The sequence below is a fragment of the Numida meleagris genome, chromosome 6, assembly GCF_002078875.1.
Source record: "Numida meleagris isolate 19003 breed g44 Domestic line chromosome 6, NumMel1.0, whole genome shotgun sequence".
Lineage (NCBI taxonomy): Eukaryota > Metazoa > Chordata > Aves > Galliformes > Numididae > Numida > Numida meleagris.
In genome coordinates, this window is record NC_034414.1 from 8,100,054 (window position 1) to 8,114,859 (window position 14,806).

General features: G+C 41.2%; 1 protein-coding gene across 8 annotated transcripts in view; it reads right to left on the reverse strand.

The window, feature by feature from the left end:
- MICAL2 (microtubule associated monooxygenase, calponin and LIM domain containing 2) overlaps positions 1 to 3,729 on the reverse strand; it is a 124,665-nt gene extending 120,936 nt beyond the window's left edge. For 4 of the 8 annotated variants that reach the window (XM_021400973.1, XM_021400972.1, XM_021400970.1 and 1 more), the window contains exon 1: positions 3,592 to 3,729. The gene's annotated coding sequence lies outside the window, so the exon portion shown is untranslated. Of the gene's footprint in view, positions 1 to 3,546 lie in introns of all 8 variants that reach the window. The other 4 variants (XM_021400975.1, XM_021400974.1, XM_021400971.1 and 1 more) reach the window with 3 other exon arrangements.

The following is a 14,806-nucleotide window of genomic DNA, read 5'->3' on the forward strand; positions in this document are numbered from 1 at the left end:
TGGGCCTGACAGCATGCACTTCTCAGATTTAAGCCCAAGTCAGATTTTTTTTCCTTTCATGGACCTAAGAGTATAAATATGACTAAGATCATTTTGGGGAAGTTTTCACTTGCTTGTAAATGCAAGTATGCATAGATGAAAGAGTTATTCTTAGTCATCTTCTCCATGTCAAAAATAAACCCAGCCATTTCCAGAATGTGTCACAATACAATATTAAATGTGTATCTGCAGTCACTGAATTAGTAGACGCTTAATGGCCTTAATTTAGAATATCTCTGTTTTCTGGAAACAGTCTAGCCTCTGGGGCTGGAATACCCCGAACTACTAATACCACTTCTAAAGGAGTCAATCTGGCAGCATAAACACCTCTAAAACCAGTCCTAGTGACAAGCAAGCCAAACAGTGTGCCCCCCCTTGGCAGCCTGGCTGCCAGACACAGAGCAGAGGCTGCGTTTTTCAAATTAATGGCAAGTGCATGAGGACTCTTCAAACAGAAAGAGCTTGAAAAGTTATAACAAAACAACTTGCTCTCATACAAAGCGTGTACTTTAAGTGTATATTATGCAAGAACCTACGTATTATACATATATAAGCATGCCAGGCTGCCTGTACAGACACACAAAGCGATCCCTCAGCCATCCTGTAACTCACTGACCATGGACACGACACAAGAGCAAGCTGAGAAAACAGAAGCACCACATAGGAAGGCAGACCTCAAATTCAGTCACCTGACATTGATTTCATTTCAAGGGAATCAAAACACACCACACTCCTAAGAAGTAAAGTCTTTTCCAGTAGAAAGCCAGGTTTCCTGCTGACACCAGGGGAATCCAACCCAGCTGAGGAACAGACACGTGTTACCAAGGTCTCACAACAAACGTTACAGCCACGTGGAAGAGTCCCAGGGGGAAACATATAGCATTTGAAAGTTTTCCCCTGAGTTTTCAAGATACTAATTATAAAATACCAGAGCGGTGAGACTGCTGGAGCAGATACAAGGTACGTGCTAAAAGAGGTGGAAGACTTGAAGCACATTCCCTGAGATACCAGCTAGCAATCACCTCTCATTTTAGGGCTTCTTGCACCTAAAAAGAAAGGCGCTCTCATCTCCACAAGAAATGGGACATGGACACCAGACAAGAAAACTCTACTTCACAGTGCCTAAGGAAGAAAGCAGAATCTTCTCAGGTTCTCCTTCTAGATTTGAGACAAAACTGAAGGAAATCTGAACTCCTCACAAACAGTGCAACCACCGCAATATCAGACATTTCATACTGCTGTACATCTTCAGGTCAAGAGTAAGGCAACAAAGAACAAGGAAAGGAAATGCAGAGTTGAGCAGAGTATTTCTCATTTCTTATACTTAGAAAACCAGTAGTAATTTTCCCACATTTACAGATAAGTCAGGAAAAGTCAGGCTGCTTACTGCAGAACACAGGGGAAGAATTTGAATGCGACATCCTTCATCTTTCTGTTGAAACTTCATGTCTCCACTACGCATTATAAGCTGTACCTCCAGTTCCTTCTTCAAGTCATACGAAGAGAACAGCACTTTTGCCAATATCAAGCAGCATTTTGAAAGCCTTCCTTGTCAGGTATTAATTTAATACGTTTATTTAACATGAAGGGGTTAATAAATGTTTTGCTCAAAGGCAAAATAGAACGAAATGCACAAGAGAATGTGCTGGTACCTGGCAAGTCAGCCCAGTCACAGAACAGCCTCCCAGAAACCAAGATTCAGAGACAGGACTGAAAATTTCTAAATCCAAGGCTTGAGCTGAAAAAAGACCATTACACCAGTGCTACGAGTGGGTGTGCCCACTCACAGCAGCTGATTTGAAGAATACTGATGTCCCTCGGTCTATGTTGCTGGTAACCCCAGCCCTGCACTACTGCCACTGCGGACTCTGCTATCTGCCCCAGGGTGATGCAGCAGTGATAAGGAGGAGGTGAGTTAAGATTCAAGTCAGGAGAGTAAAGCTGCTAATTTTTGCTCTGGGCAGCAAGTAAGAAGATAAAAAGGTACAAAGATAAAAACAACACTTGTTTTAAAGACAACTTCTTTCAAGCAGAGAACGGTAAAATCATTGTTCATGTTTCCAGTTGATAAAGAAGTGAAACAGGACAAAAAACAAGACTGAACATAAGACTTGGTCTGAGTAAGACTTGGATCAAGGATGGGTTGAGTGTTAAGTGACTCAGTGTAATTTTATTTCTCAAAACGTTTACTAACCTTATAATACGCGGAGAAAAAAAGTAACTACCTCCACAGCTAGAAGAAAAAGTTGTCTGGTACTTCAGTACAGTATTTTGAGAGTTTTCCATACAACCCATAGTATTCAGTGAAAAAAAACAGGCTCCTCCAAGTCATCGTACATGGGCAAAAACGTATTTGAAGTGCTGGTGTATACAATAAGAGACATGAATGCCAGTTGGTCATTGGACAGTCTGTTTTCCACCCACATAATATATTTAGCAGCCAATATAGAATGGCGAAATGAAGGAATCAAGATACCCTCTTTTCTCCCCGATGAAGGTACTTCATGAACACCAATTACATGTTAATATCCCTGGGAGGCAAGTGTGACAAGTCTTATTAAGCCATTTTAAAGATTAGGACACTGAGTCACAGTGCCAGATTAAGAACTTCCTCAAAACCAACAGCAGAGTCAGAGGGGGGAGCAGCTGCACCCCAGCGTGGCCTAGGCAGCGTGAAACCACACTGCTGCTCTGCCTTGTTACAGGAGTTGGAGTCTCTGAGGCAGAAAAAACAAACAAACAAAAAAAACCCAACCCTACTCTCATACGCAGTTTCCTGGCCATGCCAACACGCCTCAATTCTGACCTGCAGGGACCATCTTTAGATGCAAGAATGCAGTTTGGTTTCCACGCTCAGATCTCATTTTGGCTGAAAGCACCAACGAGGTTGCCAATTGAAAACGGTTTTTCAAGTCAGCAGAGCCCTTCAGATCCTTCTCGATAAGCTCGTTAGGAGGGAACTGAAAACTTTTTGATATTGGTTCAACCGTGTAAGCCCGGGGCAAATAAATCTGCAATCAGGAGTCCCCAAGCCAACTCATAGCCAGCTATATGAATTCAAATCACATGCTGGATTTACACACATAGAAAAAGCAAGGAACATGACAAGACAATTACTATCGTAGATTAAGGCATGCTTTGAAGCACAGACGAAGACCCAACAGATGCCATATTCAATTAACCCAGAAGGTGCGCAGGGAGGGGTGCTGTTACACTCATTAACACACTCACTAGGACACGTCCAAACTAATAGCCAGCTTCAGCGCTACAACACGTTTGGAAAGCATTTTCCTGCCTTAGTCGCGGGATACTTACGAAGCCGAACGCCGGTTTTACTTCTCCTGCGTCTCCTTCCGACCAAGCCGGAGAGCTCCTGAGCTGCCCCGCCTGGCACCGCGCTCAGCCGCCCAAGCAGCAGACCGGCACCCGCCCGCACCCTGCCACGGCCCGGTACGCCGCGGCCCCACGAGCTGCCACCCGCCACGGGACGACCCAGCCCCACCGCACCTGCTCCGCCCGCAGCGCGACCCCCGCGGCGCAGCGTGACCCTACCGCTGGTGGAGGCGCCGCTCCGCATGCTGCCCGCGGCTCGGCTCCACCAGGATCAGCGCGGCTGGGGCGGGGCCGGGGCGGGCGGAGGCGGGCCAGTAGCCCCAGCCCCGCGTGAGCCGCGCGCCGGGCGTCCCGCGCCTCCAGCAAGGTGCACGGCCCCGCCGCCCGCTGCGGGAGCTTTTGCCGCGCCCCCTCGTGGCTCCCCGGGCCGGGGCCGTTCAGGCGCCCACCTACGGCTCCGCGTTCAGCGCGAGGAGGGGGCTTTCCTCCCTCCCACGCCCCGCGCGGGCCGTCGTGAGGGTGGCACCTGTAAACTGGGGAAGCGGGCGGCTGTCGCTGCGTCCGGCGGAGCGTGAAATGGGGAACTCAGAAATGACTTTCCTTTGTTTAGAAGCGATATTTGAGGAAGCTGAAAACTTGTCATGTATTTGAAGATTTAAGGCTACAACGGAAAACTACCGGAAATAAAGGACAGCGATAGCGCTAACGCTGCTTGTGCTACACTTGCTTGACTTTGATCAGCAACACCATCTTACTGATGTGGAAGTGAGGTTTCGCATAAAAGAGCATACAAACAAGCAGGAGTCACGAGACCTGCTGGAGTGAGGAGGGGAAATGCTCTGCAGGCAAAGCACATACCTACAAGTTTGATAAAAAACCTCAGCAGACCCTACAGTTCCGTGTAAGTAACTGACAGCATTCATAAATGCTTTGACACGTGCCACAGAGCCACTGTACCCTGAGTGACCTGGGAGATGCCTGCGGGAGCAGGACGCTTGGCTCTCAGGATAGGAGCTACCTGACCTTTTCCACATTTGGTTGTCCTGAGCCAACTGTAAAACTGCCTGGGAGAACGTGGAGAGAAAACAGTCTGAGAGCAGTGGCCATACTCGTCCACACGCAGCCGGGTGCAGCGCAGTCTGCAAGGGGCCAAGGATTTAGCCACCTCTCTGAAGTCATTTGTCAACATCAGGGTACTTTGCGCAGCAAAATATCTCTCCTTTGGGTTGAAATTTGTCTTCTAGCTCCTTGAGTCTTGCTTGGCTGAACTTAACTTTTATTCAGTCATTAACTTGTGAGTTGCAGTATGTTTGTCTGGCTTATTTAACTTTGGGAGAGTATATGTACTTTTTCCTTAAAGTGATAAAACAACAACAACAAAGAAGGTGCGTTTCATTTTCTTGTTATCAGAAAGAATGCAGATCTTTAGCAGCCTTGAGGAAGACAAGAACAAAGAATGAGAAAACTCTCTTGGCATACCTTCAGCAAAGGTAATCTGTAGTTAGCAAGGAGTGGGTGTGTAGTGAAGAATGGTGTCAGCCTGACCGAAAGTCTTCCTAGCTTCAGTCCAGCATTGAGAGCCACGTAGAAGAAAGTCTCCTCCACAGAGAACCCAGAAAATACAAAATCAAAATTAATTTAACCCCTCCTGGAAAACATTCCAAAACTTCCTTCTTTACGAAAGATGCTTGCAGCACTGGCCTCCCATGTACCTCCACGACCTTTTCCAGGTCTCCTCTTCCCTCCACTCCTCAGAAATTTCTAAGCATATAGTAAAGTAACTCTCTCCTGCCAAATGCCTCCAGGATATGTAAGCACACCCTGTAAAAGGGGGGCTTGTAGGGGGCTGCAAGCATCAGGGACCTCGCTAGTCTAACGACCATAGTCAGTTTGTTTGCTGATTAAATACTTGACCTTTGGAAATGGCCAGAAGGTGAACGTACAGCTCACACTCACTAATCTTAACTCTAATCATAAACATCTTTTTAAGTTATGTTTCATTAGATATTACTTAACTGGAATTAAGACATTTTTTATTCAGTCACACCCACCACTTTCCAAAGGAAAACATAGCTTAGATACAGTCTAATCTCTCTGGCTAAGATGAATATACTTTGCTTAAGTTTAGTTTGATAATTACTGATCAAGAACTACAAATCTGCCGTGACATGTGGTTCTGTTGGCTACGGTAGCCCAGCCTCCCTGAGATGAAGCGTGGGACACACAACCATAAAGGGAAGCAGTGCCTTCCCTAGGTGCTCCAGAGCCTTCCCTTCCAGCAAGACCAAGTTCCTAACCCATTATTTTTAACAGTGCAGCTGCTTTGTACAATTTTTGGTTCATGCTTGGCTGTTCTCCCCCTTTTAAAGGATAGGAAAAAGGAGCAAGAATAGTCCTTATGAAAAACAATCCAGCCTTATCAACTCATAAAGCCATGCCTGCTAGCTGTTGTAGGACGTTCATCCCCTCACTGTGGCTTATTATATAAAGCACTCTCCTTCCTGACATGTGCAAGCCTATCTATTCAAATTCTTTTAAATGTAATACTATCTACATACCCAACACAATTAAAGTCCTTCTTGTGGCATTTAAATGTTCAGTCCGATCTTTCCTTATTAATTGTCGATTTCTTCAAAGTTAACTCTTACTTTTTTAAACAAAAGACATGCTCTGGGTGTTAGTGTTGCAGCCTGTGTCTCAGGAGGCCATGCTGAATTCACTCCTCCACCGCTCACCCCCTTTATGCCTTTGAGCAAGTCATGCGTACCCTGAGTACACTGGTTTGCAATCTATAGGGTAAGGTAATAAGACTACCTCGCAGAGGCTTACGAGAGTGAAATGCTTGTATGAAGGTAAAAACCTTGACGCTTTATTACATCCCATACTAGGGCACTATTGGTAGCATAGGCATTTTCCTGCTTGTGGTTTGAAGTTTGTCATCATATTCATCTCTGGTGAGAATCAGTAGTTACATACAAATTTTCACATTTTCTCCTCCAGAAATGCTGTGGAGTTTTGTTTTTGTTTTTAAATGAACATATGAAGCCATTAGAGTGGTTCTTTTAAAGGAATTTTGCCTTACAGATGATAGGAAACAGATCTAAGGAAAGGAAGCTAATTTCTTTACGTGGGAGCGTAATTTTCCAGGAGCGTGGAATAGCTGGATTTTCTTACCACATGTGCAGGAAATAGTCCTTCCTACCCAACTCTGAATGTGTCAGATAATGCCCTTAATGAAATTACTCTATTGTGAGACACCGTATGAGCAGCATTTCTCTTCAAGTTTCTAAACACAGTAACAGATTTATACATGTCTGTTGAGGTAGAGTTTAAAACCCTGTTCATTGGTAAACAATGAATATTTAAACCATTCCACAAGATCCTCGCTACTTAATTAAAAACAGCAACAAAACCCCACAAAACCCGAAAAAAAAAACCACGCACAAAAGCACAACAGAGAGAAGTACCTACAGAACACACCTAACTCATTTTTTAGCCCTCTTCCCACAGTCAACTGCAAGTTCATGAACAAGGGAAGCTTAGGGATGAGTCTTTTATCCTCAAACACCATCCATGGTGTTGTGTTTGTTAGGTTGGTTTGGTTTGTTATCGTTTCCATCTATGAATGTTTTCTCTGTTATTTTGACAGAAAGGGAACAAAGTTTATCTGATACAGTTTACAGATACAAATCTAGGAAATTTCACTTTTTGGATCACATCTCTTCGCTGGTTAAATCTCCCTGAAGCTAGAATGGATTTTACAGATATAAAATTATTAATTTTACACCAAATCTGAGGACAGAATAATCTCTTGCTCCCCATATCATTCTGAAATAACTGACTCTTAGACACCTTGGTAACTGCAGTCTGGCCACAACTAGCCAGCACAAGCCTCTTCAAAATCTTCAGCTCATGAATCTAAACATTTATTATTTGGAAGCAGAATGAGCTTAGCACTCTCTAAGTTAGCTCTCATTTTAATAAAGCATAGAGTTATCACTGAACTCCACACCTTTGCTTCACCTGCAGTTCCATGTCAGATGCCATTTTGTCAGACTGCCCCTCTGCTGCAATCTGTCACACAGCGATAACATGTCATGGAATGCTGGTGAGAAGGTTCAACCCCTACTGCCGTACCACCAACATCCGCCTCTGACATTGCGGGCTAACGTAATAAAAGGAGGCATCACTTTCAGAGCAGCCCTCATATTAACAGTTGCATTTCTTTTTTTCCTTTTTCTGTCCCGATAAGATATTTAGTGATCCAGAGGGAAGGGGTATACTTGGATACTTTCCCTCAGGTATATGGTAATTATTGAATTAGGGGTCTTCATTTTATTAATGCCAAATCGTCAGTACCCTAAGGGCTTTAGTCCTTATATTTTCACTTCTGACATTTGGGTTTCTGTGCTCAAACACAGTTTTGATTCTGCTTTGTTTTACAGAAATCACTACTCTGAGAAATGCATATGAAAGAATATCAAGGGCATAGATATATTTATCCTCCTTTTGAAATAAATGGCAACATCTCACTGACATTAGAGAGAAAAGGATCAGGTAATTAAACATCGTTTTGCGTGGATTCCAATAGGCTTTGGACCAGATCTCATTCTCCCAGCCAGTCCTTGCAGCTGTGCTGCCTTCAATTCTGCTGACAAATGAATCTCTGTAAAACTAACCAACCAAGCTCAACAAAGCTGATAAGATTTCCTTCCTGCACTGCTGTGCTAACACCTTCCCTGAAATGTATTCTCAGTTTGGTCATACTTGATTTCAGATTAAGACTTCTCAGAACAAGATGAAACTCATTCAGCTAGAATGATAAAGAAATCTAAGTTTATACACAGTCTTTCAAGACAAATAATTCCAGGCTATGTACAGATGGTAAATAAACTTTGCTTTGCTGGGGTGCTAAAACACCTGCACGAGCTGGTAACTGTCAGCTACATAGAAGATGTCACATTGCAAAGTAGCCAGCTGGGTTGCTTCAGATTATATCAGGAGGAAAATAAACATATCTTTGATAAAAGATTTAGGGGGAATTAAAAAAAAACAACAAGAAGAAACAGCAAACAAATAAACAAAAAAATTAAAATCCCCAAAACCACAGAAGAACCGAGTGCTTGGCATGCACCACATGAAAATAGCTCCTAGAATGTGACTGTCAGTCAGTGAAAAACATGAAGCTCTGTCAATATACGCTTAACAATTCCGACTGTCATCAGCAAGTACCTGACATTATTCCTTGTCTGTGGGAAACCTTCTGTCAGAGACAAAGATCACTTTCCAGATGCTTTGATGTTAGTATATTAAATCTTAGCAGAGACATTATTTAATTAAATGTTATTTATGTTTTGTGGGTGTTCCTGAACAAAGTTTTAACTGAGTGTCATTAACAGAAGAAAGACAAGAGCGTGAGCCAGTGACGACCATCGTGATTAGCCTGAGTGCAGAGATAGTCTCTGGTGATATTCTTGGGAAGTTACTGTTTCTCAGACACCTGAATGCTCAGACAGACTTGCCTAGCTCAAGGATGGAACTACAAAACTATCATGCTTCGTTTCACGGGCAGATTCTCTTATTCTTCATTTTTGAATTAAACGTATATAGTTAGTCAGTGCTACTGTAAGTGTTTCATCAGTGAGTCCATCCTCTTGAGCATGCCCATGCTAGAAGTTTAATGGTGAATCCCCTTTTTCTCATTCTCAGGGAAGGAGTTACTATCTTTGGTAATTCCAGAGTTTACTTCAGGAGTTTCTAGTGACGGATCATTTGCTTTGCAGGATTATGTTGTATTAGAGAAGAGATGGCCTCACTTCTTGTGCTTAGCCAGAGAGGAATGGCTAGGAAGATCTACTCATTTTTTAAAATTATCTTATGCAAATGTTTCTTACTTGCTCTATGGAGATAATAGAAAACAATCAGCAACTGCTGGGTATCTGTTTTGTCTGTTGTACATTATTGTCTGTCTTGACAGCATAACATAAATCAATTATATGTATTCAACTCCCACTTTGTTTAAAAAATAAAGTTGCTAAGAAACAAGACTTATGCATCATTAATGCCCTTTACCAGCAACATTTATACAAAAACCTTAAACTTAGCCATGATACGATACACTTGGAGACTGAGAGCAAATCTGTAGTCTGGGCCAAGAAGTGTGAATTTTACTGCCACATCTTAATTAGGACTCTGGCCAATGTATAATTACAACTTGCATAGTTCCTTCCCATGTTCTGGATTTTCTAGGAAATGTTAGTTAATGTCACTGTCATTTTTGCTCTCACATTTATTCTTTTTTTTCAGAATAACGTGGTTAGGGATTCCCAAAGGATACTGTCAGTGAGAGGGCAATAACCAAAGATCTATAGGTTCCACTGAAGTTGTTCATATTATGGTTATACATAGTTCAGCAAAAATAGTATTGATACATCTAAAATTTTTCTTTATCTGTAGGTTTGCACTTCAAATTGATGTATGTATTTTGCAAATATTCCTCGATGTAAACTTTGTTCAGAAATACTCACTTGTCACGGTTCAAAAGGTAAGTTTATGCTCAATGAAAAATGCATACTGACATTTTTTGCTACTATGCTTATTGTTAAAAAAAAGAAAATTCCATTCAGTATCCTACCTTGCACCATAGTCAGTCCCATGCTCATTTAAACCAGTACCAAGCTTTTCTTCTGACCTCAACTGTAAAAGCAAGAAAAAAGACAGAGACCTCTGTTAAAAGCAAGGATTCTGCGGTTCTCTCTGGAGGCCAAATTGCAGCATAGCAGCACAATTGTTAAAGCAGATATTCATGGCATTCATAGGACACCCACAATGCAGACACAGAAGAGACATTTCATTAAACCTGGTGTTTTGAAGTTTAAAGTTATATGCCTCTACCTCTACAGGTAGATAGTTTTTATCACTACCTCAACCTTAGGAAAATTATCCTTCAAATATTGGAATTCTTGTATTTCTGGGTAAAAATTAAAACAGAGGTCTCAAACTGCTGCTCAGGAATATGTTCTTGAAAGTTTAATTGCTTTTAACTTCCCACTGCAGCTTCAGTTTTTCTACTTTGTACTCAGCCACAGCAGCACTGATGGTTTCCCCTGCTTATCTGATCACAGAAAAAAATGCAGCTTATTCCTGTTTCAACCCTTTCATCCCTGGTTTCTTAAATGAAGCCTAAAGCCATTTACCTCTCTAACCTTCTGCGATAATTAGATTGTTCAAGCTTAGTCAACTCCAGTTCTCTCAGTTAAACTGGCCCCTTTCCAGCACTGACAGTTTTCCATAAACCAATAGGAAAGGGTTTGGTCTTACTGTCTCTGTTGTCAGAGAAGCTCAGCATTGACATACAGGGACAAGAGCCATGTGCTACCAAAAGCCCCTGCTATTACTTCTCCCCAGGATACCAGGCTCTGCAGTGCCATGCTTCCTAGCACCACTTTGACAGCAGCTTAGAACTTGATAGAGAGGCGTCACCTCATGAAATGCCACCAGCAACCAAGGTAACACCGGAAGGCTTGTTGGACAGCCTTCTTTAAGTTGCTTGGTTTGTCTTAGCTCATGTGATCTCCACTGGATCACAGCACGTTATTGCTCTTGACAACCTGTAAAATATTTTTATGAAATCCGTAATTTGGTATTTAAACATGTCACATTAGCAACCTTAAACAAACAAGCGTATCTCAAAGAGAGACCTATTCACAGTTGCTTTCTAGTCTCCGTGCCAAGATAAAAAGACAGTATTAATTAAAAAAAAAAAAATAAAAGGACGTGAACATCTGCAAATTTGCCAAGAGGGTAGCTGGCATCTTTCCACCTTTCCTGCTTGTGCATACCCAGAGTTTGAAATAGCAGATTTCAACTGGTGAGGGAGGAGCCTGAATGAATAGAGAGAGCAAAGCCCACTTTGAACTCTCTGGAATGGTAGCAGCAGCATTTGGGGGGAAAACAAAGCCTGCGCACAAGTGCATTTTCGTAACAGCTGAAATGAAAACATTCAGCAACTGCCACGTTCCCTGAGGAAATCCTATTGAGCAGAAACAGTCCATCAGCCTGTTGTACGATCATTCCTTGTTGTTCACAGGTCTGGCATTTCTTTCAAATGTCCTTTAACAGGTTATTTAAAATTCATGCACGAGGGCGATCCATGAAACTCAGCACAACTGAAGAGTATTCCTTTGCCACTCAATCTTCCTGATTTGAGAGCATTTCTTTACGTTTGTGAAGGGCTTCTTTTAGCTATATTGCATTCTTGCAATTTCTTTGTATGGAGCAATTATACAGCTGTTTCAAGATAGGCATCCAGCATCACATGTTCACCAACATACTGTTTAACGAAGTATAAGCTAAAGACTATGAGGCACTTTCAGTACTATGAAAAAAAAGTCGGTTTGAAATAATGTCACAAAGTTCAAATGGTTTCTCTATTTTTAGTGGCACAAAACTTCCTGGTGATCTAGAGATCCCTGTCCAGCCTTTTACTTCCACCCACAATGCTAAATATTTGTTGTCAGACAACAAACAGCAGCTTAGATATACATGGATAACTCAGATTTCAATAAAATACAGCCCCTGTCTAACAGACTGTGTCGGTGAATGGTTTGCTGTAAGACTTCACAGATGAAATTTCTTGTTACAAAAAGTACTAGATTTCATGCAGATTTACAGCTCTCAACGATCACGTTAACTGAGTGGTTTCCTTAGGAGCCCTGTCACTTCTCTTATCACTTCCTCCAGACAGTGATAGAGTAGAGATTTTTTTAGTGTGCAGGAGAAGTACTTCCAGCTAACGTATACATTTTACTCTGGGCTCGTGGAGACAAAGCTTGTATGTACTTCTTATTTCACAGTATACTGAGATTTTGGAAACTTGCCCACTCTTGCCTTTTGTTTTGATTAAAACATTAGTCAACAAAATAACAATAAGCATTTTAAACTAAACTAATGTCTGTACGTCATTATTTATAAATGTGTAGGTGCTTGCCTGGAGGCAACAGAACCCATAATATTACTACCATTTACTTTTACTTATATTTACCTTTTTCTTTTTTAGTAAGGGTTTTCCTACAGAATTTTTGGTTTCAGGTTTTAGTTCAGCCTGCCCTTGGTACTGGACACAGTCACCCTAACAGCTCTGCGCAGTGGCAAAGGAAGGTCAGCTGAGAACAAGGGGCTGGAGCTTCTCCCAGAGCCTGGCTGGGCTGTATTCCTAGCACTTCTGTGGACAAATATGCAAGGTTTAATGAAGTCACTGGAAAAACTCCCGCTGGCTTTGGTTAGCTTTGGATCCAGCTGTAAATTGGGAACATTTGATGTTAGTTTCCTTACTTGTCCACAGTATTTCTTTTCCTGTGTTAACAACATAGCTCCACTTTAAACAACAACAGGACTGTTCTTTTTGGTCAAACGACCGGATTGCCAGTGAGTTACACTATAATGTGACCAGATAGTGATCCCAAGATTGCTGCTAACTCAAGAGGGAACAAAACATGCCCTTCCTGGTTTTGTGGGTGAAGCCACTGACTTCAAGGGATTCGTATAGCATTCTACTACACTTTGAAATTAGCATGTATTAAAATGCCATTCTGAAATGAGGGACTGGCTGTTCTCTTACCTTTACAGAAGAACAAAGTGAGGACAAGTCATAGTCCTAGAAAAACTACAGAAATGATACACAAACTCATCGAAGGCAAGTTACTAATTTAACAATGTACTGCAGTATTAACAGTGAAGCAGTATTAACTGAGGAATTTCAAGATCCTGTGTCCCGTTCCTTGCTCCCTCCGTATGTATGACACATGACATACATAGTATATCACAGAAGAAAGCACAAAGGAAGCACACAGTAAATAAGGATTTTGTTGGTTTAGTAAGGATAATATTATAGAAATATGTATTCTTGGAATAAAAAATATAGAACCTGAAAATAAGAGGGTAGTTAGCAAGACAGTTTACACTGAAGTTAAAGTTCCCTACATATTTGTCTGAGTAAGATAAAAATGTAAAGAAAGACTTCTAAGTAATTAAACCAATGTGCTTTTTAGTCAGTTTTTTTTTTTTTTTAAATCCTATTTCCCATTCCAAATACTGGCCTTTTGCAACAGGCAACATCTATGCAGTCGTGTATCAATAGAATTTGCTTTCTGAGTAATGATCTTCCCTCCAAACATTTTCTATTTATAAACTCCCTTAAGCCTTTTGCAATATGTTTCCTGTTCAGACATACCACTTAATCACCAGAAAATGACTCAACCAATCAGACCTGGGTCTTCCTGGCCTCCAAACAAACTGAGGAATCAAAACTAGTTAGGAAAATTATTAACATTCTCAAAACTTGACATATTAGTCAAAACACTGATGCCTAGACCATATTTTAATAGATCGGGAATATGTTAGATGTTATTTACCTTGTCATTAGAAGCACTTAAGCACTCATTCAGCAAGAACAAAAATATTCTTCTTATTCAATAACTCTAAAATGCTTTAGATTTCTGTAATTCCTCTACCACATTATATTTTTAAAGCAAACAAACAGGCTTATGACCAAGATTTGTAATGGGAATAAACCCTCCTGCTTCTCTACCTAGGTCTGGTTTGAGAATTGTTATGAAGTGCTTGATCTTTTTTTTTTTAACTTAAAAGTGCCTGAGAAACACAATATTGTCACGTTCAACATATTTACCAACACATTTCAGCTCTAGGGTATCAGAGATCTTGTTATATTTTCTATGCACAGAAATGAATGCTAGTTGATTTTTGTACAGATGAAATGTGTCATCCAGAATATATTTCTGTAAAAAAAATTTAGAAATGAATACAAGCAATAAGCAATCTCAATTCTCCTTTCAAGAGCAGAAGCATTATCAAAAATTAATGATGGTTTCATTTTAAAACTTTAACTACTCCATTATTGTTTACACAGCCATCATAGAAACAACTACAGAATTTCTACACTCTACACTAAAATAAGGGAAGTAGAAATCCTATATATAAAATAAGAGAAGTAGAAAGCCAAGATGTGAAAGCACCATGTTTCTGGCATTTTAACTGATCCTTCTCTAATCCAAGTGGTTTCTTTCAAGCAAACTTTTAAAATGCGTTGTGAGTGACCAAGGAAGATGGTAAATAACAACACAGAGGAGGGCTATTGAAATGAAGCCTATTTTATATTAACAAAAGTAACTTCCTATTACAAGTCTTAATGAAGGCTATGCCATTTATGGATGTATTTACAGCATGGTGATATATGTGCCCATATTGTACTGCACTGATTCCAGGCCAAAAGTGGTTGGAAAAATAAGGATGCCGTATCATCTGACATACAATGTCATTCCGATAAATGCCCGAGGTCACATTCCAATGCTATCATTGCTGGCCTTTCATCTGCAGAAGCTGTTCTCTTGCTTTCACAGCCATCTGCACAGCAGTG